Source organism: Magallana gigas, chromosome 2, assembly GCF_963853765.1.
Source record: "Magallana gigas chromosome 2, xbMagGiga1.1, whole genome shotgun sequence".
NCBI classification, from domain to species: domain Eukaryota; kingdom Metazoa; phylum Mollusca; class Bivalvia; order Ostreida; family Ostreidae; genus Magallana; species Magallana gigas.
In genome coordinates, this window is record NC_088854.1 from 24,392,242 (window position 1) to 24,419,901 (window position 27,660).

Here is a 27,660-nt window from a genome sequence, read left to right on the forward strand (position 1 = left end):
TTGATCGCTTTTTATTCATGTATCAAACAGTAATTATTGGGAGCGCACGCATGTTTGCAATGAAAGCCTACTTTTTCATACTGAATTATATTACCAAAAATACATTAATCGTGAATTTGTAATTAAAAAAAAAACCAAACGAAACAAAATATAAAATTGGTTGTCATAAATTTGAAATAAGAATTTGAACAAAACAATAATTCAAATTGTAAAATATCTACTATAAAAATAACATCCCTTGTTTATTTTCATATATCAGTTTGAATAATTCTTTTACGGATCAATGTGAATAATAAAGCATGTTTGTTGCTTTCGCGTGATTTTGAATTAACAGTTTAGATGATGAAAAAACACATTTTGCATTGGTTATCATTAGTAAACATTATATGCAGAAAAGGGCACATGTTTTTGCATGAGCAGAAGAAGCAATTTGTAGCACTTGCACGTTGTGATAATTGATGTGACACACAGGTACTGTAATGCTTCAGGTACAAATACAAAACCAGCAAGGTAGATAAGTTAACATAATTCAGTAAGTAGCGATTTGTAGGTAATTGAGTACGAGGGTATATTATTGATGATTGTATTTTGTTATGTACAAATATACCAGTAAATAAAGGTATGCATAAAATTCTTTGGCCTACACAATGTCTAACAATGCAGAGACAACTCAGACCTAAAAAGCACAAGCGCCTATATATAATAATAGTATAGTGAATAATTTTACTTTCAAAAGAAGTATTTTTAAGGTTATTATTGTAAAGTGGATAATTATGTTTTTATAAGAAATATTTTTAACTCTAGGCGCGTGGAGTAAAAAGACCTATAGGCACGTAGCATCATTTTTGAAGGGGGGGGGGGGGGGGGGGCTCATCCAAAAAAGGAAATCCTCGACACCCAATATCATGAAAATCCTATTATGTTGGGAGTGGGTGCGTAGTATTACTTTACCTTCCATTTCACTCTTGATTTCCTCTTTCATTGCTTATTGCTACCAAAAAAGTGAGGGTGAGGGGATTCAATTTTATATATGTACATTTAAGAAAAATGTCTGCCACGAGTATATATATATATATTATATATATATTTATATTTATATATTGAAACACAATAAAATTCACAGTGGTTGGCGAGTTATAGATAAAAAGTAAAAAAGAAAACACGAAAAACGTTCAATATAGCTTAAGCGCTTTCATTTTAAAATCTATGTTACCATTATATAGCTTCCGAAGATTTTAAAATGAAAGCACTTAAGCTATATTTTTCGTGTTTTCTTTTTTACTTTATATATATATATATATATATATATATATATATATATATATATATATATATATATATATATATATATATATATATATATATATATATATATATATATATATATACACCAATGAAACAAGATGTATATGCACAAAAGTCAATTACGCGCAATTCGCAGCTTTATCACGTCATATCAATCTACTTCTATTCGATTTCCGTGAGTTGAACGCAAGTGTATGTAGCTAAGTAATTCTCAAACGTGATATACTGAAATAAATCCAGGTACATACAAATGTTTTCAATGAAGTCGATTTCACAAAATTATGTTTGTTAACGTTCGTCGTGTCGTAAAATGAAAACGAGAATGGGGCTATTTATACACATGCAGAGCACTCTTTTCAGTATCTTCGTCGGTTTTCTTATATGTTAATGAAAACATGTTTTTTGGTATTTGGTCTAAATGTATATAGCGAATATTGCAAAAAAATTAATAAATAAACGCATTATTTGCGTAAGTTAGATAACAAAAGATGCGTTTTGTTTTTTATATTTACATCTCTCTTCGAATATCTCACCAATAATTAATATAAAGTTTTGTAACACTAATGCGTAAAGTTATTGTTATTGTCGATCTGTACGTTGCAAATGTAGTCCGTGCTCTCAATGTAACTTATTTGGTCATCTTACGTCAGTCCGTGCAGTCCGTGCTCTCAATATAACCTACGGTCGACAACGAGAGACACCGTAATAATAAAGGCACATTCAAAAGTATAAAAATAAAACACCATTATATAAATAGTGCCTGTTTGGGAGGGTAACAGTTGAAATTGACACCCCGAGAAAACCATTGTCAACCGACGCGAAGCGGAGGTTGACAATGGTTTTCGAGGGGTGTCAATTTTAACTGTTATCCTCCCAAACAGGCACTATTTATTTTGTTATACTGAATGTCTTTTTTAAAATTTTTAAGAAAATTTTACTGCTTTTATATAGGAATAACGTGAATTCTACAGCGAACCGTACGCGCATAATTTTCGCGCATGTAACATTTTTTAATGTTACCCGTTGCCAAGTGCGTTGCTAACGCTGAGGGTAATAGTAAATATTATTAACTGCGTCTTAACCAATCAGATTTCAGTATTTAACATGAAAGTATAACAATTAACAATGTTAACACTGTTTAAAGTTATCACATAATGAAATGAACACTGCTTGATGACGCAATTTTAAAATGTTAGAGGCTTGCGTGTACTTATCTCTATCAACTAGATAAGAATACTTAAGGGCCAGTTTTACTGTTAAATAACGTTTGAGAAATATAAATGAAGCCCTAATTAACTTTCCCTTTTGCATTCAATAATATAAAACCAAGGCATTTTAAAAAATCCTTTTGAACTTTTTGGGGGTTTATTATTGATAACCTTGTTACTTCATATAATTCTATAATAGTTCAAATCACATTTTAAGGCAAAATTTTCAAAACATGATATGTATATTGCGCATGCTATGTTATGGATTTAAATGTTAAGAATATAATATATAATATTTTATATCTTTGATAAATGGGATGCAATTCATTAAATCAGAACATTAATAAATATCGAATGAGATAATAGGTTTATAAGGCGCATAACTGTTGTATAAATCGACATTATTTTACCATTTATTGAAAGTGGCCCATGTTTCTTTGCCTAGAGCGAGGGTACTGCATATAATGACGTCAGAACTCAGGAAATCGTCAAGCTTCCAATCCTATTGAGATTTTATAAAAGAATTTAAAAGACGAAACTTTACTCTACATTTTGATTTTACTATCATACATTCAGAAAAACCAGGGATTATATATTTGTTACATTAAAAGTTTAAAATCAAAGATTTCTAAACTTATATATAACAATCTGTCATAGATAAATTAAGAAATCTCTGACGTATATACCGATTTTAATGCAAAGGATAAATAATCAGAAAAATCCACGAGATCCGCAAATAAAATGTAAGGAAGTAGATCAATTAAAAAACCTACATGTAATACAACAATGCACTATAAACAGGGGTGCTGAATCTCACGAAAAACCGACACACATAATCAAATGAGATTAAATGTAGCCGCTTGGTCAATCAGTCTTCAACATATCGGCTTAACGCGTGCCCTACCTACTACACGGTAACCGTGTGAGAAATTTTAACCCCACGTTTTGACGCCAGAGCAAAATATTGATTGACTTATTTGTTTTCGAGTACGTATATGAAGGATAGTTCGCCTTTAAGAATTAAATCAAGATAAACCAACCGAATTTTTTAATTTTTCAAAATTGTTATGATCTAACTTCAATAAACCACAAATGTTTTTTTTTCCTGTAAAAGTTAAAGTCATAAGAGATCATTTGATAGATGAACAAAATACATCCGACGTCATCTAACAAGGGTTGTTTTGATGGTTTGGTTTGAACATATTTTATTGTATAAACATATACAAATGGTTCGAACACAAGTTCTTACAACTTACGAGGTTCTTACCAAGTATAACAATTTACAACTGTATAGTAGTTTACAATGGAAAGTACATAGAAATGGATATTACTAATATAGTTAAGTTATTGAACAAACGTACATGTATAAAAAGTTCTGTTGAATTTGGTTTAGGCAGTAAAAGGTTGTTTTGATGAGTATGGATATACGGAGTCTGACACCCCCAACGTTCTTATTGCTCTCTCCCTCTTTTCCTGTCACACTCTGACATCTCAAAATAAACGTCTAGTGGTCGACATACACCAGAAAGAGCGTTCATCCGGCGTTTGTGTCACCAAGAGGTTTGTACTTGCATTGAGAACAGTTCAAAGTTATAATGATACAAGTACTTACCTCAAATTTATACAACAAATACAATAAAATCGACAATAAATTTGATCAAATTTCTCAGGGAAGAGAGCGCGAGGGTTTGGCTGTATGTTTATGTAAGTTGTACTTGTTTAAAAACTATTGATTAAGTTTTTAGGCCGACCTCTTCTTTTAAAAAATCAACAAAACCCAAATCATAAATAATACAGAAAACTAAGCCACATTGTAATGCAGTATGATTTGTAAGTTTTTTCATTGGGGTGATAAAACAGACCGAGAAGCATTTACATGTACCCGTTTAAGTCTTAAGGTCTCTAGGAATTAAAAAAAATCAACGCGCTAGGAATTGCGGCTCCAAGTACTATAGACTTTACAAAATAGACACGACGACCTGAGTGAAACCAACCTTCCATGCACACATTATATTCCAGCGACTGGTAACATTTATTGGTGTTTGACACTGTGACGCATTAACCCAACATGTAACATTAACGTTGATTAATAAATGAGTGCAATTAATATCGCAATAAGTCATTAGTTTTCATTCCTTGACATATCACACTGCATGCTTACAATCTTTTTTCTCGGATTAGTCAATATGTAGGTAGCTGGATTACAATGCACACATAAGCCATTTTGTATAATGCTTTACTGTCTTACTGTCAAAACCGTTCAGTCTATCTATCATATTGACCTGAAATGTAGAACAGTGTCTAGATATATCCAGTATGAGATCAACGGTTTTTTACGTCATTCAATTTATCTTCTATAATTCAGGGTTAACAAACTCGATGTGCCTTAAACCAGAAATTTTAAGCTCTTTCTATGTATTCAATTTAGCATTAACATTGTATCTATAGAACAAGTTTGATATTTTTACATTTAAGACGTATTATCATAAAAAAAGTATGAATACATAAATTAAATGAAGTCACATAAAAATGGTCAAAACCCAATCCTATTATTCAGCTGGTTTTACAAGATATTGTGCAATAAAAGTAAAATTCGATTTACTATTGTTAGCATTTCATCATACTAAACAAATTTGAAATTCAATTTCAGAATTTGTGATTTATAAATATTTTTTCAAAGTGCGTTAAGTGTCTCGATACTAAAAAATGTTGATGTACCTTCATAGCGCACTTACAAATTTTTTTCCAAAGTGGGTTAACATGGTCCCAAATTTAATGCAGTTTGAAAAAAAATTTCAAAGTGCGTAATTTTTTCAAAGTGCGTTGCCTCAGCTGTCACACTAGCTTCTACATAGACGTCTTTGAATAAGTGTAATAGTAAAACAATTAATCAATCGATAAAACCTGCAAACAACAATTATACGTTTTGTATAAAATGTATCTAAGTACATGTACATGTATTCCATTCATGATCATGTCCATGCTCTTCTCAAGATAGAGAAACTATATACATGTACACATCAGTGACGCCATAATGTATTAAGGTTTTGATTTTATATGAAACAATATTGTAAACAATTTTATCACTGTAAAAGAATAACATTGGATAATGAAACAAATGATGTTCATTTGTTATTCATCCTCTTATTAACTGTTCCATCCTCCTGAATTGTTTTGCTTCGAACCCATGTAATAAAATAAGAAAGATGTATGAATAATTCATGCATCAAAATATCATGACGCATTTTGTAAAGAAACTGTAGGGATTTTTTTTTTTTAAGCAATTTGAAACGTATGATATACGATGAACAATCTTGGTTTCAAAAGAACTAAAATTACACAAAAATAAAACAATTAGAGATCAATATTTTGATGAACAATCTCGGTTTAAATAAAACTCAAATTACACAAAAACGTTGTTTAAATATCAATATTTCCTTCGTTTATTAAAGGTGATATTCATCAAGTTTGCAAGGAGAGAAACATTACCAAAAATAACCCTCAATGTATGAATTCCAGATATTTACATCCAATGATTATTTTTTCCTCTAAATTGTATTAATAATTCGATTTAATAATTAAACAGTTTCTAGTGTTTGTGATATTTATTTTGTTTTTAAAATGTTGCATTTTTATCGAGCAACCTAAATGTGTGGGCTTTTGAAACTTAACAACTTTGAAGTATTTATTGAATATTAATACCTTAGTTAAGCACCAACCATTAAAATGAAAAAAAAATAATGAAATATGAAAATTCATAGATTCAGTTGGGAATAATGTAAACTCTTTTAAAGAAATTAAAATTGTTCTCAACAAAGATGGACATTGTACATGTTTCATTTTAAAAATAAAAACGTCACAATTTTGTAGTAAATTGTTTAATGTTTAATCTATAAAATCAAAGACATGATTGTATGTCTATGCTGTATTAGCCCATTACTTATCTATACCAGACTGTCATAGTCAAAAATAATTATCAAGATTTTTTTTTACAGAAATCATTAGATAGACTTTTAAGCTTAAACACAAATCTTCTTTACTAGTACAAATAATGGATTTATTTAATTGGGCCTCCAATTAGCCCAATCAGTCCTTCTGTTCTACTTGCCTCATTCAAGGCGGTAAACTAGATGCACAAAAAAGGCTTGGCGCGTAGGTTTCAACACATTTAATGGCGTGCATAACAAACAAAAATAATACATATTTGTGATTCCCACAGACCTCTGACCTTTGTAACAGTTATGAAAAATCAGATAACAAAGCAAAATGAGGAAATGCAAATATATTTCACAACACACAAATATACAAGGTTTAGTATTTAGATACAGAAAATTAATAAAAGTGTAGGTGTATTCATTATTATTTTAATTATCTAATTTTAAATTTATTTAAATATACATCGTAAGAAAAATAAGAGCACAGCGCACCTGTTCAGCACAGCCATTAACCTTTCAATGTCTGACACGATTCATGAAAATATTCAAATCATGAGTTTTCGAAAACGATTTATTGGTATCGCTTTCATTTTTTTTTTATTTTGCAAAATAGATTTTGAAAGACAGAAAATGTCCATAGTGAAGAATTGAAATTTGTCAATTTCATTTCTTGAAAAAAAAAGACGGAATACAGTTATTTTTACATTTGTAAAACTAAGTCTCTCATTCACGCAGGAGATGAAACAATAGAATACAAATTACATATCAGAACTTGTGCAGATCTTATTGATTTAAAAGAAACAAGGAGACCACTGGCGACTCGAGACCCAGACTATAAGGTCATTTTTAACCCTGTTAACAATGACAATTTCTTTGAAAAATCGACCAAATGGTCACGAATAACGAGCAATGATTTTTTTAAAAAGCAAAAAAAAAAAAAAAAATGAGTAAGTGTAATGTTTGTGCTGGTGTAAAATGACTGTGAAACTTTATTGGTTTTTTCTATGTATATATATATACGGTCATGTATATAATTTATACGTTTTATAAACTTGTATAAATCTCCGTTTCTGACACCGGGTTCTGCGCTATTAATTATTGGGGGGGGGGGGTTGTTTTGTTTTTTGTTTGTTCAAGCTTTAATTTCTCAAATTCGTAATATATGTATTCAATTAGCAACTTATTTGACAAAATTTTATGTTTGGATATGTATTAATTCAATAACAAATTTGTAGGTAACCAGTTTTTTGTTTGGAAGTTTTTAATAATATTTTTATTATAAGGCAATGCCATTTCAATTCAGTTTCAAAAGATGATTTTTTTTTCTTTACAACTGTCGTAGTTGACAACCCAAATAACTAAAATTTGATATATGATTTTCATTTGAATTTCAATCCTTTTACAATATGAGCTGCATTTTTCACATCGAAAAAATTATTGAAAAAGTGTAATTTTTTTTTCTTCAAATTTCCAAAAATCATTAAAGTATAAAAACATCTGTTACTTGTATTTTTTGTTGAAAAGGCTATTTAGAGGCTCGTGTAAAAGAATTTTTTTTAAAATTTATTTCATTTTGGTCGTCAAGTAAAGGTGTGGCTTGCTATATATTCCGTGGAAAAGAAAGCTTTCCCCTAATAAAATACAAAACGTGATGATCTTACTCATGCATCATTAAGGTTTAAGTTACATTTTTACAGCAAAATAAAATTCCGAAAAATATAGCTCATATTATCTAAAAAAAAAAAAAAAAAAGAAGAAAGAAAACCATACATCTTGATTTCATTTTTAAGAATTATGCGTAAGAAAATCCAACATAGAAGTGTTACACGTCATTCATCAATTAAAATGGTTTTTAATTTGTCTCTGCAAGAATAATTCACACAAAACAAAATAAAAAAAAAGTAAGGAAACTGCACATTTTGTAACCAGACAGTAGCCTTGAAACAAGAATTATCAGAGAAAAATATAGTAACAAACGTAATGACAAATGTGATGTAATGAACCAGACATTTGCATTGTTATTTTGTAGACAGATATAATATTATGCACATTCTAGATCATTATATGGACCTTTTAATTTTCGCGTGTATTTTTGATCAGTTACGTAATGATGATGTTGTTTTGGTTGATAAAACAAATTTTCGTTTTCGTGCGACCCTCCCTCCCCCTTTCTTGCTTTGCAATTAGTATTGAAAACAAATACACGTATATATGTACGTATAAATAGATGGAAATAGGGTATATCAGTAAAAGTACACAGTAGATTTCTTTTCTTTATTTACATCAGTGCCATGAAAGTTTTTATGAAACGTTCAGGCTCCCGTTTGCTGGGTTTTGTTTATATGTATATACACGTAGCATGTACTTTCACATACGGTCTCCATCTAGTGTGATTATAGTGAAATGTAAACGTAAAGTACTTTAGTCGCCAAAAATGAATGGTATCAAATTAAGATTGTAGAATATCATGTTAGACGATATGGGTTCTCTCCGGGAACTCCGGCTTCTTCCCACACCAATGACCCCCTCGCGCTAACATCCGTACCAACGAGAGATATTAATATAAGTTGTAGAACTTGCTTATCAATCGTTGTAAAATAAATAAAGTTCATTTTTTAGACGAGAATAAAACACAGAGAATAGCTCACATACGACTACAATCTTCACGTCCGTTGACGTTGTTACGTATAATACAGTCCGCTTTCATCTAATGATGCGTTATTAAGATGGCATATTCAGTGAATATATGTAGAGGGAACTGGAATGAAAACGACAGTACTTTACACACTCATAATTAACCGACCAAAACGGGTATATTGCGTTTTAGTCAAAAGTTATACGACATGTTCATAGTGATATCAGTTTAAATAATGACGAGGCAATTTAATGTTTTGCCATATTGTCATAATGATGTAAAATATATTGTTTGAAAGTTTGAGGTCATCAGATATACCACTTTTAAAATGGGTTTTGTCATTGAAATAAAAGGAACACGTGTTTCACGTGTCTATTTGTGCGTCACCATTTACATTCGGTGTGTTATTGCGTGAATAAAATGTTTATTTACAATTTCTAGATTTTAATTCTAGTTATGTATTTTGTATGTGCGTGTAGGTAAATCTAAAATTTCGTTCTTAAAAAAACCCCTTTTTTGTAATAATTCTAAAGAATTCTTTTTTTAAATAATAAAGAAACATACTTTTTAAAATCACCCAATGTACGAGATTTGAGTACATGTCCTATTAATATAAAATAGACGTCTAATTAGAAAACCCACAGTTTCTATAAACTGTGTTTGATCAAAGTCACAATACAATCCCCTCAAACGAGATCGAGCTTTTAGTCCCTCTTAATCAAGAAATGAAAGAAAAATAACTTATAGAGGTTAATGGCGTGGTAATTTAGTTTTTCTAGAAGTGATTTTTGCAAATTAAGGAGGCTGGGTGGTCAACAATTTAACCATCAGATCTGGCTAAAACTTAAAGAAGTGATTTGTTTAGCGTTAAACTATTTTAGTAATAAAAAAAAAGTCCATATATTTTACCTTATGAATTCAGGTAGCCTTTATTCCTATATTTTTATAATGTAGACCTCTTCTTCTAGAGGAGATCAATACAGTCTAAAAATATAAAATCATAAAAAGTTAATTCTACCTAAATCTTCATAGGCTGTTGATTGTAGTTTTGTTACAGATCTAAAATGATTAACCCAATTTGGAATTTTTTAATTAAACAGAAAACAACAACTAAGCATTCTACAAGAATGAAATTAACTCTCTTAATTTTCAAGCGTTGGATAATTTTTTTTATATATGTTTTAAATTCAAATCACTGCTTAGGGTATTTCTTTTAACTACAATGTACAGTATGAAAACAGTTAAATTCTATCCATTAGAAAAAAGGAAAGTCTGAATTGAACTTGATGGAGGATATAAATGAAACAAAATAGTCACCTTGAGTAATCTTTAAACTATACAAGACAACCAAACATAATTATTGTCAGCTCAATAAAACATGCAATATCTTCTTCTTTTTTTATTGTTTTTTACTCTTTGCATGTAAAGGTCTCGATGAAATTGCGTTCCATGAACTCATCATTAAATGATTGAATGTTCGATATACATGTATTATTTCATTGTATGACGCACTGCCATTCAGTAATATGTACATGTACAAGTAGTTTTTAAATAGAGTTTGTAGTTTCTTTATGATTTAAAATAACTAAGTATACAGATCTATGTTAACATGTTAGCATCGGGGAAAGATGGCTATGTTTAAAAGCATGAACTTTGAATCACTTAAAAAAAATAGTTATAGATAAAGTTAAGAAGAGAAAAAACTATCGCATTTACGTCATTGGAATACTCGGCCGGTAAAAATAGTCTACAGATTCCAGGGAACGCCCTCGTACAGGTAATAATGAGCGCGATTAAATATTGATGCTTTCTGAGGCACGACACCATCAAATAATGGTAGGAAATAATACTTTGTGTTAAAAACAACTCTCTCTCTCCAAAGAATTTGAATAAAATCGCTGCTTTTGTTTTGAATTATGAAAGTTATTCATAATTCCATCATGCACCTAATAATATTCATATGAATATGGCGGCTGTCGTTAAGGTTGGTGGCAGTAATTATGCCTGACTGACCAGTTGATACCCAGAGGTGTAAATTTAAGTTCTCCCCTTATATGTTTTTATACTACTTTTACAAAATAAAATTTATCAACTTTTGAATTCTTTGTTTTCATGCATACAGATGTATTGAGGATAGACGTAATACGGACCCCCCCCCCCCCCCACACACACACAAGATGAAAAACCCTTAATCCGAAATAGCTAAGGATTTTGGGATAAACCCAAGTACACTTACGACGATATACAAGCAGCGTTAAGAAGTGATTTAAGTGTTTGAGTCAGGTGATTTTTCTCCAAACGTAAAAGAATGCGATCAGAGAATTATAATGAGGTTGACGATTGTCATTTCAAATGGTTCACAAACACAAGATCCTCAAACATAGCCATTTCCGGCGAAATGCTGAGAAATCTGAAGAATTCGCAATGAAAGTTGGGTGTTTCTGACTTCAAATGTTCATCCGGATTTATTGATTGATTAAAAAAAAAAACGACGCGGAATTGCATATTAAGCAGTCTGTGATGAAAGCGAAAGTGTTGATAGAAATTTGTTTAACCAATAACCGAATAAAAACAAATTTCCCAATTTAATAGCAGATTAAAGAGCTAGAGATATGAAGAAGCATTGCACATCAATGCCGACGAGACAGTTTTATTTTATAAGTGTGATCCAGCAAAATCTATTCATCTGAAGGGTGAGCAATGTAAAGGAAGAATTTCAGTGCTTGTCAGAGCAAATATGGATAGTTCGGAAAACCTTAAATGCCTAGTCATTGGCAAATTTCAAAATCCCCGGTGTTTAGAAAATGTCAAAAGTCTCCGTGTTCATTATTACGCAAATTCACCTGCGTGGATGAATAGTGAAATGTTCAAGGATTGGGTCCGTCTCCTGGTTAAGAAATTAAATAAGAACGTCGAAAAACTCTTTTATTTAGTGATAATTGTCCAGCACATTCTAAAATTGAAAACCTGCAATTCATCACTTTCAATTGATATCCCCCCCAACGCTACTTCTTTACTCCATCCAATGGATCAAGGCATAGCATAACACTTCTCTTATCTGAAAAATAAAATGTTAAGATGAAAATTCCGACTTCAATATTAACATTCAAAATGCCATCGAATGACTCTACAAACCATGGCGCATGTTATTGTCACAATGTGTTGAGAATTGCTTTCGGAAGGCCAGTTTCTCTAAATAACGAACCATCGGACGAAGACGATGACGACTTCACAGATGACATACCGCTTGCGGAACTCAGTGAACATCTGTTAAAAAAAAAAAAAAAAAAAAAAAAAGGGCGGTTCCGACTCCGATTTACCGGAAGTCGAATAAATAAACATAGACGAAGGAACTTTTCTTAGGAGCAAATTACAGATGAAATTATCGTGGAGATATATCGCGACTAAAACATGTAACATTCACGAGGGTGACGATGACAGAGTAGAGATCTCTGAGGAAGAAGATGTCACCGATAAACAGGCACAGAGTTACATCAGTAAACTTCAAACTTATGTGCAGAAAAAACCTAAAAATAAAATTTTTTTTGCAAACTTGCAGGAAATTGAGCTTCTTATTGATAAATTTTTTACAATTAACCTTTCAAGGACTAGTATATTATGTGATCTATTCACTGGAATAGATAAACGACGTCGACCAAATTAATTTGTTCGGGTTTGTTCTTTATTTCAGATCGTGATTTAACTTTTAAACATTGCGGCTTCACGTCATCCGTTACTCGATTTTGAAATAATCTGCATGGTCGCCTGAATTTCAATATATCCGATGTAGACTAGATATCAATAACCATCAAACAAAATTGTATTTCATTTACCATGGACAAGTGAAATCTGACCTGAAATAAATATATTTATAGATAGAAGTTAGATTTAAAGTTTGATACCGAGGCGGACAAAAATGACGACACAACACAGTGTTTAAATTTGAAAGTAAATAGTTGCAATGCCCTGAATGACGTACATATTTACACTGAAAAGCAAATATTTGAACACCCGACTAGACCACGACCTTTATAAGTCAAAAAAGATGCGTCACATATGACAAAACAATGGAGAGAGAGAGAGAGAGAGAGAGAGAGAGAGAGAGAGAGAGAGAGAGAGAGAGAGAGAGAAATGAAAATGTTCAAATTGGTTTACGAGAACTGCTTAATGATTGACGCAAATTAGATAAAAATCTTTTGGATTTCATTTAGAAAACTAATGCAAAATAACAAAAAAAAGAGTCAAGGAAGTTTTTACGCAACAACAAAAGGCAAACAGCCAATTCGTTTTTCTATACAAAATGAAAGAAGCTTGACGTTGTAAGGAAAGGTAAGTATGAATATTATTCGACTAATCGCAGGCCTTATGATCAACGATTGAAGTGCCAAAGAACCTAGCATTTTAGGTGGATATTTCGTGGGATTGGAGTTGCATAATAACTACGGAAAGACTTTATTCTATGCATCCTTTAATTATGCTAGAAACTCAAGCTAGTCTTCAAAAATAAATAATGAAATTAAAATTGGCAAGGCCTTTTGAAAGTTTATTTTGTTTAGATTTTAATTAAAATCTATTCACAGAATAATTTAAAAACGTCACTAGTGTAGATCCTATCCATCATATACCTAATGAATGATACAGATTAAAGAAGAAATTAAATTACTCCCGGTCATAATTTGATAAAAATCAAAGTCATCGAGGGTTTTTTCTGGAATAAAAATTGTTTTCCTATTAATTTGTCGATACATATGACGTAAATTAAACGTAGTCAAAGCCAAGTTTTCATCGTCTTCTTTTCAATTATGAACAGCTACCCATAATCATCGGTAAAACTGCCTGACTTAAAGTCGACAATTCAACATCGTGCTTTCAAATTGGTAAAGAATTGACCAGCATGTCACTTTTTTGAAGCAAGTAATTGAATACAAATAACTTCTCTTCATCTAAGTAGAATACCGATAACGGCTGAATCAGCAAGCATACGTCATAGATTTGCCGCGAGCGGGACTAATTGTGAACCAAAAATCAATAATGACGTCATTGGACGAGGTTTATTACCAATCACTTGGCTATAAGGTTCCAAAAATTCTGAGCAAGATGGATGTCTATCGTTATTATAGTATTTAATAAAGTGTCTGTTGCTTAAATCTTTTGTAAAGTTTAATAGTCTTGCATTTTGAGAATTGAAAATAGATAATGAATATAAGGTTTTCTGCCATAAAAAAAGTAAAGGGCAAAAATAGATGAGATTTTTAAAAAGTATTGTTTTCTGTACGGACATTCGCTATTTCTTCACAGTTTGAAGAAACCTTAATCCATAGGGCAAACAATCCGCAGACTCCTCTCAAGGCGTTATGGCTATAAGATGTACGTCATGGGCACCTAGCATTTCATGTGCGTTTTTATCATCCCTAAAACAATCTCGCCGTGCGAACTTCATAGAGGAAAACAGGCGGTCAATCACGCGGTATAGGATCGGATCCGATAGATTTCTCTGTATCCAGATAATGTACTATAAGCATAGAGTGACGTAGATGTTAGCAGATAAACAAACAATATGTATCTCAAATACATCTGAGTAATGGGATTACCGTCCATATGTAAAGAAATGAGATTCCTTAACGCAACCCCTGACCCCTGCCGCCAATTTCAACAAACATCAAATACATTTATAATTTTGTGATTGCCAGTTAACTTTTTTGCATTATATTGTTTATAAAACATTTTACGGTAGGAAAAACGTGCAAAGATAATAATGTAAAAATGATTCAAAGAGAGATCTTCATAGAGGAAAATAAGGATAATATACTCTGGTGCAAATTGGGAATAAAAGCTTTTCAGAAAAAAATGATTTTAATAACTAACTTGTTTGATGATCCAATTTACGTGCTCAAATTAATGAAATACTTATTGATGACCTAATAATCTTAACTTTTATTGAAAAAAAAACTAATATTACCAAGCCATAGATATTCATTTTTTTTGGGGGGGGGGGTATGGGTGTCCTAAAAATAAACTTTGCTTGGATGAAAATATAAACTATGTTACGTGTAACTTTCATCCTAGACCTATTGATTTTTTATCTATAAAAATAAGGTAATCCTCGAATAAACAGGACGTGCTTGCGTAAATAAATGAAGATCAAGGCAATGATTGTACGAGGTCTAACGTTAAAGTACACAAAAGGTCAATAGCATATATCAAAATATGATGCTGTAATGTTTTGGTAACTACCTTTTGAAACATGACGATGCTATTTAATTCCTGGTATCCTCTTTAGAAATGATGGTGTCAAAACTGGGAATTTCTGTCTCTCAAATCAATTTCATTCATCAAGTAAGATGTATCAAACTTCATCACAACTTATTGAATAAATCGGAACGAAAGCATTTTTATCATAATTTCATTTTTTTTTAAATTTAGTAGTGCCCTTGTCAAAATATAGAAATGATCGATGCAATCAACCATTTCCTGTCTTTGACCTTCAATACCTCCAAAAATATACTCCGGTACTTTTGACGGAAATAGAAGAAAGAAACTAAACATCAATGCCAATACATTTGATTTCCTTAGAATACCGTACGGTTTCATGGTGTAGTGGATATCACGTCTGCTTAACTCGCAGAAGGTCGCGAGTTCGAGCCTCGATGAAACCTAATTTTGTCATATAATACATGTTTGAATCGTTAGGTGTCAGTTTATGTCATTTTTTAAATCAGGTATTGCCATGTTATGTTTAATCAAATGATACGTTTATTTCGTTGTCAGTCCGTTTCCACATCTTGATCGAATTTCTGTCGTTCTATAGATTTGACGTCAAGCTAACCATTCAAAAGGTATATATCGTGAACGAAGCTTTGGAGCGTGAGCCTCTCAGAACGCATTACGCTGAAAAAGCAAAGGTCGTGTTTTTGAGTCAAATTTAGGAAGGCGATAATTCCTGGTGATCAAAAACTGTCTAGCTCAAATGATTTCGGTCGTTAAGACCGATGCTAGGAATGCTTGATGAGCTTGAAATATCTCATAATGTATAAAACGTTTGATACTGTATACAGGTTTATATCCGCCCCGTGTAAATTTTGTCCTTCTGAACTTGCAAACGGCTTCGCCCCGTCTTCAATTAATATGTAATGGATAAATAACGAGATGGTGTTGAATAGTTTAGAGAAAACATTCCCTCCGAGGGCCGAAGGCCCGAGGAGGGGATGTTTTCTCTAAACTATTCAACACTATCGAGTTATTTATCTTACTTAAAAAAATTCCCCCATTTGAGCCTCTAAGAAGCTTTGACCCATTCATATATCCAACTGTGATGTCATACAAAAGTATAATTCCAGCAATACAATACACAATAGCCTAACCAAACACACCTTTTTAATCATGGACGAGTGAACAGGTGCGCATGTTATAGAAAACCATACCGCTGTACTGAGCAGACATAGATTTAGAAGATGAATTTTTTAACGCAAAGTACGTACACACTTGTACAATGTTTATAGAGATCCACAGTTCCTGGAAAGACATGGATACCGTTTGAATGAATGATATTTTAAACTTGCAAGGAGAAAGGAAAAATCAGAATTTTGACGTCAATTAACAGACGATGATTTATCTAAAAAATTGATAGGAGTCTTATGAAGTCATAGTGCAACAATATTTCCTATATTGTTAAACTGATTAGAAGGAGTGATATGGTTCAAGGTTCAAAGAGGAAGTCTAAAAGTTTATGAAAGTGATTTATATGTGATCCCGAATCTATCAAAATTAAGAAAAGGAGATATTTCTGCAAAAAATTTATTCGTGGCTTATCGGATATACATTTATGGATGACAAAATTCTGTTTTATAAATTTGGATTTATGTTGGAAATACACGTTTCAACATTTTTTTCAGTTTTCTTTGTTTAATGCCCAGTTGGATATTTGAATATCCAACTGATTGACGGTTGGATATTAAAAATATCCAACTCCTATCAGTTGGATATTTATGTATCCAACACCTGCTGGTTGAATAGTGAAAATAAACGTTGACTAAATACAATGGGTGACGTCATAGAAGTTTTTTAATCGCCCATACAGGGTTGTGATTAAAGAGAGATAATTTGAGACATTGAAATTCGCCCATTTTAAATTCGCCCGCTCACAACGAAGGCGAAAAGAGCGAAAATAAATCGAGGGCGAATGTCAGTACTTCGTCCAGTAGCTAAGAAAATTATCGGTTCCATGGTGTAGTGGTTATCACGTCTGCTTCACACGCAGAAGGTCGCGAGTTCGAGCCTCGCTGGAACCTACCCTTTTATTCTAAACACGAAGCTTTCATTCTATTTCATTCCTGGTATCCTCTTTAGAAATGATGATGTCAAAACTGGGATTTTCTTTCTATTCGACATACATGTATGTGCTATCTCAAACCATTTCATTGATCAAGTAAGATGTATCAAACTTTATCACTACTTATTGAATAAATCGGAACGAAAGCATTTTTATCATGCATGTATTTTCATTTCTTTAAAACTTGGGTTGTGTCCTTGTCAAAATATAGAAATGATCGATGCAATCAACCATTTCCTGTCTTTGACCTTCAATACCTCCAAAAATGTACTCCGGTACTTTTGACGGAAATAGAAGAAACTAAACATCAATGCCAATACATTTGATTTCCTTAGAATACCGTACGGTTTCATGGTGTAGTGGTTATCACGTCTGCTTTACACGCAGAAGGTCGCGAGTTCGAGCCTCGCTGAAACCTAATTTTTCAATGCAATACACGTTTGAATCGTTAGGTGTCAGTTCATGTCATTTTTTAAACCAGGTATTGCCATGTTATGTTCAATCAAATGATACGTTTATTTCGTTGTGAGTCCGTTTCCACATCTTGATCGCATTTCTGTCGTTCTATAGATTTGACGGCAAGCTGACCATTCACAACGGTATATATCGTGAACGAAGCTTTTTGGCGTGAGCCTCTCAGAATGCATTAAGCTAAAAAGGCAAAGGTCGTGTTTTTGAGTCCAATTTAGGAAGGCGATCAAAAACTGTGTATCTCAAATCATTTCGGTCGTTAAGACCGATGCTAGGAATGCTTGATGAACTTGAAATATCTCATAATGTATAAAATGTTTAATATTGTATACAGGTTTATTTCCGCCCCGTGTAAATTTTGTCCTTCTGAACTTGCAAATGGCTTCGCCCCGTCTTCAATTAATAATCGCCCATACAGGGTTGTGTTTAAAGAGAGATAATTTGAGACATTGAAATTCGCCCATTTTAAATTCGCCCGCTCACAACGAAGGCGAAAAGAGCGAAAATAAATCGAGGGCGAATGTCAGTACTGTGTCCAGTAGCTAAGAAAAATATCGGTTCCATGGTGTAGTGGTTATCACGTCTGCTTCACACGCAGAAGGTCGCGAGTTCGAACCTCGCTGGAACCTTTTGATTTAAGGTCCTGTATGGATTAAAACTTTCATGAACAATTGCCAATTTGTTTCTTATATGGTTAAACATTTGTCTTCACGCATCTTTACAGCAATTTTTTCAGGCATTTGTACAGTCCTGTTGTAGATACACCACCATCAACAACATGCAGTTCAGTTTTCATATTGATACAGTTAATCAACGTTTCTCCAGAATTCATCAGATTGTATTAGATGACCAAACCTACATTTTCTGTAAAATCTAATGTCTCCCCAACGGCGTGGTCCTATATTTTGAATTTCACAAGTGAATCACATATGGGTGAAATTTTAACATGAGAATACATTATCCTCTTCTTTCAAAAATCAAATGGTCTATTCATTCATATTTTCTCTTTCATAGCCACATTTTGTGAATGTTACATGAGACACGCTACCTAAAAACGTAAGGAAAATCTATATGACTTTTATTTTAAAATTGATGCGGTATAGAAAATAAGTAACAAAAAGGAGGTTCCATGGTGTAGTGGTTATCACGTCTGCTTAACACGCAGAAGGTCGCGAGTTCGAGCCTCGCTGGAACCTACTCTTTTATTCTAAACACGAAGCTTTCATGCTACTTAATTCCTGGTATCCTCTTTAGAAATGATGATGTCAAAACTGGGATTTTCTTTCTATTCGACATACATGTATGTACTATCTCACACCATTTCATTGATCAAGTAAGATGTATCAAACTTTATCACTACTTATTGAATAAATCGGAACGAAAGCATATTTATCATACATGTATTTTCATTTCTTTAAAAATTGGGTAGTGTCCTTGTCAAAATTTAGAAATGTTCGATGCAATAAACCATTTCCCGTCTTTGACCTTCAACGCCTCTTAAAATGTACTCCGGTACTTTGACGGAAATAGAAGAAAGAAACTAAACATCAATGCCAATACATTTGATTTCCTTAGAATACCGTACGGTTTCATGGTGTAGTGGTTATCACGTCTGCTTTACACGCAGAAGGTCGCGAGTTTGAGCCTCGCTGAAACCTAATTTTTCCATGCAATACATGTTTGAATCGTTAGGTGTCAGTTTATGTCATTTTTTAAACCAGGTATTGCCATGTTATGTTCAATCAAATGATACGTTTATTTCGTTATGAGTCCGTTTCCACATCTTGATCGAATTTCTGTCGTTCTATAGATTTGACGGCAAGCTGACCATTCAAACGATACGAAAACAACGATATATATCGTGAACGAAGCTTTGGAGCGTGAGCCTCTCAGAACGCATTAAGCTGAAAAAGCAAAGGTCGTGTTTTTGAGTCCAATTTAGAAAGGTGATAATTCCTGGTGATCAAAAACTGTGTATCTCAAATCATTTCGGTCGTTAAGACCGATGCTAGGAATGCTTGATGAACTTGAAATATCTCATAATGTATAAAACGTTTGATACTGTATACAGGTTTATATCCGCCCCGTGTAAATTTTGTCCTTCTGAACTTGCAAACGGCTTCGCCCCGTCTTCAATTAATATTCGCCCATACAGGGTTGTGATTAAAGAGAGATAATTTGAGACATTGAAATTCGCCCATTTTAAATTCGCCCGCTCACAACGAAGGCGAAAAGAGCGAAAATAAATCGAGGGCGAATGTCAGTACTGTGTCCAGTAGCTAAGAAAAATATCGGTTCCATGGTGTAGTGGTTATCACGTCTGCTTCACACGCAGAAGGTCGCGAGTTCGAACCTCGCTGGAACCTTGTGATTTAAGGTCCTGTATGGATTAAAACTTTCATGAACAATTGTCAATTTGTTTCTTATATGGTTAAACATTTGTCTTCACGCATCTTTACAGCAATTTTTGCAGGCATTTGTACAGTCCTGTTGTAGATACACCACCATCAACAACATGCAGTTCAATTTTCATATTGATACAGTTAAATCAACGATTCTCCAGAATTCATCAGACTGTAACAGATGACCAAAACTACATTTTGTGTAAAATCTAATGGCTACCTAACGGCGTGGTCCTATATTTTGAATATCACAAGTGAATCACATATGGGAGGAATTTTCAACATGAGAATACACTATCCTCTTCTCTCAAGAATCGAATGGTCTATTCTTTAATATTTCCTCTTCCATAGCCACATTTTGTGAATGTAACACGAGACACGCTACCTAAAAAGGCAAGAAAAATCTATATGACTTTTATTTAATTGATGCGGTATAGAAGATAAATAACAATAAGGAGGTTCCATGGTGTAGTGGTTATCACGTCTGCTTAACACGCAGAAGGTCGCGAGTTCGAGCCTCGCTGGAACCTACTCTTTTATTCTAAACACGAAGCTTTCATGCTACTTAATTCCTGGTATCCTCTTTAGAAATGATGATGTCAAAACTGGAATTTTTCTTTCTATTTGACATACATGTATGTACTATCTCACACCATTTCATTGATCAAGTAAGATGTATCAAACTTTATCACTACTTATTGAATCAATCGGAACGAAAGCATTTTTATCATGCATGTATTTTCATTTCTTTAAAAATTGGGTAGTGTCCTTGTCAAAATTTAGAAATGTTCGATGCAATCAACCATTTCCCGTCTTTGACCTTCAATACCTCTTAAAATGTACTCCGGTACTTTGACGGAAATAGAAGAAAGAAACTAAACATCAATGCCAATACATTTGATTTCCTTAGAATACCGTACGGTTTCATGGTGTAGTGGTTATCACGTCTGCTTTACACGCAGAAGGTCGCGAGTTTGAGCCTCGCTGAAACCTAATTTTTCCATGCAATACATGTTTGAATCGTTAGGTGTCAGTTTATGTCATTTTTTTAAACCAGGTATTGCCATGTTATGTTTAATCAAATGATACGTTTATTTCGTTATGAGTCCGTTTCCACATCTTGATCGAATTTCTGTCGTTCTATAGATTTGACGGCAAGCTGACCATTCAAACGATACGAAAACAACGATATATATCGTGAACGAAGCTTTGGAGCGTGAGCCTCTCAGAACGCATTAAGCTGAAAAAGCAAGGGTGGTGTTTTTGAGTCCAATTTAGAAAGGTGATAATTCCTGGTGTTCAAAAACTGTCTAGCTCAAATTATTTCGGTCGTTAAGACCGATGCTAGGAATGCTTGATGAACTTGAAATATCTCATAATGTATAAAACGTTTGATACTGTATACAGGTTTATATCCGCCCCGTGTAAATTTTGTCCTTCTGAACTTGCAAACGACTTCGCCCCGTCTTCAATTAATATTCGCCAATACAGGGTTGTGTTTAAAGACGGATAATTTGAGACATTGAAATTCGCCCATTTTAAATTCGCCCGCTCACAACGAAGGCGAAAAGAGCGAAAATAAATCGAGGGCGAATGTCAGTACTGTATCCAGTAGCGAAGAAAAATATCGGTTCCATGGTGTAGTGGTTATCACGTCTGCTTCACATGGACTTCCGGTTTGCTAATGGACAGGTGAGCAAGGTGTATTTTGACTGTTCGAATACAACCAACAGCGTCTATTGTTTATAGTGAACCAATTAACTGTGTCTTCCACGTGAAGACTCTATGTATATACTTTTGTTTGTTTTGCTAATTTGTATATATTGTGCTGAAAAAAAGACAGTGTAAATAGTAAATCAAGTGTGAATGGCTGCCACGTCAGGTGGTCGCCATTTTGGCGGATCAAAGAATTTGTTTGCTGGCAGAAAATACTGTCGAGAAAACACGTTATTCGTTAATGTTAAAGACAATTCCTTTGTCAAACCTGAGGAAGTAATCACATTTATTCACGAGACTTGTGGAGTTGGTAGTTTATTAGCATGTGTACCGAAATCTGGGAATCTGTACGAAATTACATTAGACGGAAAAGCCCCCATACAGTACCTCCGTGAAGGGATAAAAATAGGTGACAACACTTTCGAGTGTAATGAAGTTGTACCAAGCTCGTTAGTGGTTAGTTTTATGCACCTCCCTGCATACGTCGATGACAATGAAATCGAAGCAACGTTAAAATCAATGGGTGTTGAACTATTGTCACCAATCAACAGAAGGTTTTATCCAGGTACTACGATAGCCGACGGCACACGATATGCAAAAGTCAGACTACCAGAACATATGACCTCGTTTCCTTACACATTAAAGTTTCAAAAAGATTACTACCGATGTATTCACAACGGACAATTAAAAGTGTGTTCGCTGTGTTATTCTAGTGAACACCTTTTTAGGGCATGTCCAGAATTCCGATGCTTTAAGTGCAAAGAACAAGGACACTATGCAAGGGCATGTAAATCTACCAGATGTAAACAGTGTGAGGAATGGGAACACAGATGTTCGTGCAGGGTGAGTGAACACGGAGACGAAGGCGAAATCGATGAATGGGACCATGAGGTGAATAACGAGGATGACATGGATGTACACAGTGTCGGTGACGAGGAGGCACCAGAAGGGGACCAGGAAACCGGTGATCAAGAGATCGGTGACCAAGAAAAATCGGACACAAAAGAACAAGATATAGAGGGAAAAGACACGGAGGAGACCGAAACTAGTGAACAAAACGGAAAAAGTGATAATGATAAAACGAAGGAAACACAATCCGAGAAAATACCACCTGATGTTATAGATTCCGAAATACGCGAAAGTGAAAAAGAATCATCAACCGTGGAATCAGACCTCGACACGGAAGTTACCGTTAAAAACACAAAGAAGAGAAAAGGTAAAGAGAAAAACAAAGGCAAAACAAAGAAGAACAAATAAAATGAAAGGAATACTAAGTACTTACTTTATTTTCACAATGGTTTTTATAACATCGTGGAATTGTAACGGTTTGTGCAATGTTGATAAAATGAAAATGGTATTTCATTTATTTGAAGATAGAAAATATGACATTGTAGCTTTACAGGAAACCCACTGGAAAGACAATTTTATTGAAAATTATAAACATCTATGGAACGGTGATATATATTATGATAGCACAAGTGTGTCATCTAAAGGTGTAGCATTTTTAGTGAAGAATAGCATCAAAACAAAAGTTGAAAATATAAATGGGTTTGATGGTAGATATTTACACATAACATACAAAGAAAATGACACCAAATATGACATTATAAATGTATATGCACCAAATGATGTAAAAGAAAGAGCATTGTTTTTTAAAAATATTATTGAAATAATGCCACGTTCTACAAGTTTAATTATTATGGGAGATTTTAACAATACTCTCGCAGACATAGATAGATATGGAAAAACTGTACATAAGTATGATCATAGTTACAAAGCGTTGATAGATATGATGATTGAACATAATGTGGTTGATGTTTGGAGACAAAGAAATGAAAAGAAAAAAGTTTTTTCAAGAAAAGTTGTAAGAGGAGATATGATTGTACAAAGTAGAATTGATTTTTTCTTGATCACAAAAATTTTATGTGCCTATGTTAGAAATATTTTTTATGTAGAAACAACAATGAGTGATCACTCTATGGTTGTTATGAATTTTGATACAGATGTGTCTGAAAGAGGTCCAGGTGTTTGGATACATAACAATTTACTTTTACATGATGAATATTACGTAAAGAAAGTTCAAGAACTCATTGAAAATGAAAAACAATGTATATTATTTGAGCAATCAATTTTGGTGTGGTGGGATAATTTAAAGTATAAAATCAAAAAATTTTCACGAAATTATAGTCAGAATAGAGCAAGAGAAAAAAATAAAGAATATTATAGAATTTAAAACAGTTTACAAAGATTGTCAGAAAGAATAGCTGATGGTGAAAATATAAACATTGAACATTTTGAAAAGCTTAAAACAGATCTTAGTGAATTTGAAAATGAAAAATGTAGAGGAGCTATACTAAGATCTAAAGCACAATGGGCTAATGAATCGGATAAGTGTACGAAATATTTTTTGAATTTAGAAAAGAGTAGACAAGAATCAAATACCATAAAAGAGTTGGTGGATGAGAATGGTGAAGTTACAGAAAATGCAGATTCTATATTAAATCTGCAGTATGACTTTTATTCTAAATTATATTCATGTGTAACAATTGATTATGATAGTAAAAACCGGTTGTTATCATTAATTAATACAAAGATTGATGACAATGATGCCGCATCATGTGATAAATGTATTGATGTTAATGAAATACAACAAGCTGTGAAAGAAATGGCCAGCAATAAAAGTCCTGGTCCTGATGGGTTGACTATTGAATTTTATAGAAAAATTTTACCCCATTTAAAAAACATATTGTATAGACTATTTTTAGAAATTGAAAATCAAGAAACATTGTCACATTCTATGAAGATGGGTGTCATTACATTATTATACAAGAAAAAAGGTGATAAGAGATTGTTAAAAAACTGGCGACCAATTAGTCTTTTAAATGTTGATTACAAAATAATAGCAAGAATAATGTCAAATAGACTCAAACATGTGTTACCTAATGTAATTTCTAATGATCAAACATGTTGTATTATTGGAAAAGATATAGCTGATACGTTAGTAAGTATTAGAGATATAATAGAAATGGTTGAAATGGATCAAGTAGAAGGTTATATTGTAAAAATTGATCAAGAGAAAGCGTTTGATAGAGTAAGTCATGAATATTTACTAGATGTGTTACAAGCATATGGTTTTGGAGATTATTTTAGAAAATGGGTAAAAATATTTTATACAGATATTTATAGCAGTGTAAAAAGCAATGGACATTTAACAAAATATTTTCCAATTAGAAACTCTGTTAGACAAGGTTGTCCAATATCTGCATTGTTGTATGTGTTATGTTCAGAACCTTTAAATTGTGCAATTAAATGTAACCAATGTATTAAAGGAATAGATATTCCTATGTGTGATAAAACTGCATTAGTTTTTCAGCATGCAGATGATACAACGATAACAGTGTCTGATAAAAAGTCTATTTTTCAAATATTGAATGTTTTTGAATTATATGGAAAAGCATCTGGTGCCAAAATTAATGCACAAAAATCTGAAGTTATGTGTATTGGAACAGGGCAATTGTTATCAGATGATAAACAACTTATCAATATTACAGAAACAAATGTCATGAAAATTCTTGGAGTTTATTTTGGTAAAAACCTTTTAGAATGTGAAAATTTGAATTGGAGAAGCAAAGTTCAAAATATCAAACAAGTTCTTAATCTGTGGAGACAAAGATTGTTGACAATACATGGAAGAGTTAGTGTAATAAATACATTACTTATGTCTAAACTATGGTATTCATTGTCTGTAATTTGTATTCCATTTTGGGCTAGAAATACAATTCAGAAGGAATGTATTAATTTTTTATGGAATTATGGTACACACTTAGTGTCATATAAGACAATTGTCGGAGAAAAAGAAAATGGTGGTTTAAAAATGGATAATATCTATTTGAAAATGCTTTCTTTTCGATTAAAATTTTTAGCAAAATATTTTTGCACAAGAAAAGAGCTTGTATGGAAATACACTTTTAGTTATTTTATATCAAGAATTTGTGACTTGAAAGGAGGGGTGGAAATGTTTCTTCTACAGTTGAACAAAAAAGATTTACAATGTTTACCTTGTTTTTATAAAGAAATGTTTAGTGCTTGGTATGCTGTGAAGGACAATATTGAATACAATGAACGTTTAAATGATGTGTTTAATTACTGTTTGTTTTTTAATCCAAAAATTGTCAATCAAAACAAGACATTGTTATGGAAACATTTTATAAAAGCGGGGATCACACATATCAGAGATATTTCTTATGAAGTGATACCTGGATTTTTACCTGCATCTTTTATTGTAGAAATGATACATGAATGTGATTCTGAAATTAATGCAAAACATATCAAAGAAGATTACAAAACATTATTATCTATTATTCCAGAAGAATGGAAAAGTGTTGTTCAAAACAATGATTATAGGAAAGAAGTATGGTTACCTTCTTTTTTACTTTGTGTTGAAAATACTAATTATGTTTTTCCTTCATGCACTGTAAAAGTCTTTTATAGATTGTTGATTCAAAAATTGTTTAATCCTCCAAAGTCAAATGAATATTGGTTAGAAAAACTTAGAACAAACGATACAAAGATGCTTGATAATAGATGGATTGTACTTAAAGAAAGTGGAAAGCCTCCTGATGTTGTGGAGCTTGATTTTAAAGTTTATCATAATGCAATTTTTACGTATGAGAAATTGTACAAAATTGGTAAATCGGATTCCAACAGATGTCCACTGTGTTTATCAGAAAGTGAAGATTTACTTCATATGTTTTTAAAATGCAAAGAAATACAAGATTTTAAAAGTAATTTTATGATATACCATTTAGAGTCATTATTGAAAGATTGTGAAAATAGTGTATACAATGTCTTAGATATCGATGAGATATTCATCACAGCTTTTCCCAATGTTATGAAAAATGTTAACACTTTTTTTGTTAATTTTTTTATGTCCTTATGTAGATTCACAATTTATAGAAGGAGACAGCTTATGTTGCAAAATAACAAAACTGTGCATTTGACAAGTTTTTGCAAATATTTGCTAAGACATTATATCTATTACAATTATCATTATATGTGTATTGTGAACAACAACAGAAAAGTATTCTTTAAAAAGTTTTTGAAAAACAATCCACTGCTGAAAGAAACAGAAGGAGTATTATTGTTCATTTTTTAACGAATTTTTATTGTAAACTGTCAAACTATATATAATGCTGTGATACTCATTATGATGATTGTTGATGTGTAATTTGTATGATTGATCAAAAAAAGATAAAAAAAAAAAAAAAAACGTCTGCTTCACACGCAGAAGGTCGCGAGTTCGAACCTCGCTGGAACCTTTTGATTTAAGGTCCTGTATGGATTAAAACTTTCATGAACAATTGCCAATTTGTTTCTTATATGGTTAAACATTTGTCTTCACGCATCTTTACAGCAATTTTTGCAGGCATTTGTACAGTCCTGTTGTAGATACACCACCATCAACAACATGCAGTTCAGTTTTCATATTGATACAGTTAATCAACCTTTCTCCAGAATTCATCAGATTGTATTAGATGACCAAAACTACATTTTCTGTAAAATCTAATGTCTCCCTAACGGCGTGGTCATATATTTTGAATTTCACAAGTGAATCACATATGGGAGAAATTTTAACATGAGAATACACTATCCTCTTCTT

At 32.5% G+C, this 27,660-nt stretch overlaps 9 non-coding genes across 9 annotated transcripts; all 9 read left to right on the forward strand.

Annotated features, from left to right (window-relative positions):
- The first annotated feature begins 15,666 nt into the window (after positions 1-15,666).
- Trnav-uac (transfer RNA valine (anticodon UAC)) lies at positions 15,667-15,739 on the forward strand. The gene has a single exon. It is a non-coding gene; the product is annotated as a tRNA-Val (tRNA).
- A 1,559-nt stretch (positions 15,740-17,298) lies between these two features.
- Positions 17,299-17,371, forward strand: Trnav-cac (transfer RNA valine (anticodon CAC)). Its single transcript has one exon. It is a non-coding gene; the product is annotated as a tRNA-Val (tRNA).
- Positions 17,372-17,757: 386 nt separating this feature from the next.
- Trnav-uac (transfer RNA valine (anticodon UAC)) lies at positions 17,758-17,830 on the forward strand. Its single transcript has one exon. It is a non-coding gene; the product is annotated as a tRNA-Val (tRNA).
- Positions 17,831-18,439: 609 nt separating this feature from the next.
- Positions 18,440-18,512, forward strand: Trnav-cac (transfer RNA valine (anticodon CAC)). The gene has a single exon. It is a non-coding gene; the product is annotated as a tRNA-Val (tRNA).
- A 494-nt stretch (positions 18,513-19,006) lies between these two features.
- Trnav-aac (transfer RNA valine (anticodon AAC)) lies at positions 19,007-19,079 on the forward strand. Its single transcript has one exon. It is a non-coding gene; the product is annotated as a tRNA-Val (tRNA).
- A 389-nt stretch (positions 19,080-19,468) lies between these two features.
- Positions 19,469-19,541, forward strand: Trnav-uac (transfer RNA valine (anticodon UAC)). Its single transcript has one exon. It is a non-coding gene; the product is annotated as a tRNA-Val (tRNA).
- Positions 19,542-20,176: 635 nt separating this feature from the next.
- Positions 20,177-20,249, forward strand: Trnav-cac (transfer RNA valine (anticodon CAC)). The gene has a single exon. It is a non-coding gene; the product is annotated as a tRNA-Val (tRNA).
- A 493-nt stretch (positions 20,250-20,742) lies between these two features.
- Trnav-aac (transfer RNA valine (anticodon AAC)) lies at positions 20,743-20,815 on the forward strand. Its single transcript has one exon. It is a non-coding gene; the product is annotated as a tRNA-Val (tRNA).
- A 390-nt stretch (positions 20,816-21,205) lies between these two features.
- Trnav-uac (transfer RNA valine (anticodon UAC)) lies at positions 21,206-21,278 on the forward strand. The gene has a single exon. It is a non-coding gene; the product is annotated as a tRNA-Val (tRNA).
- Positions 21,279-27,660: the final 6,382 nt, after the last annotated feature.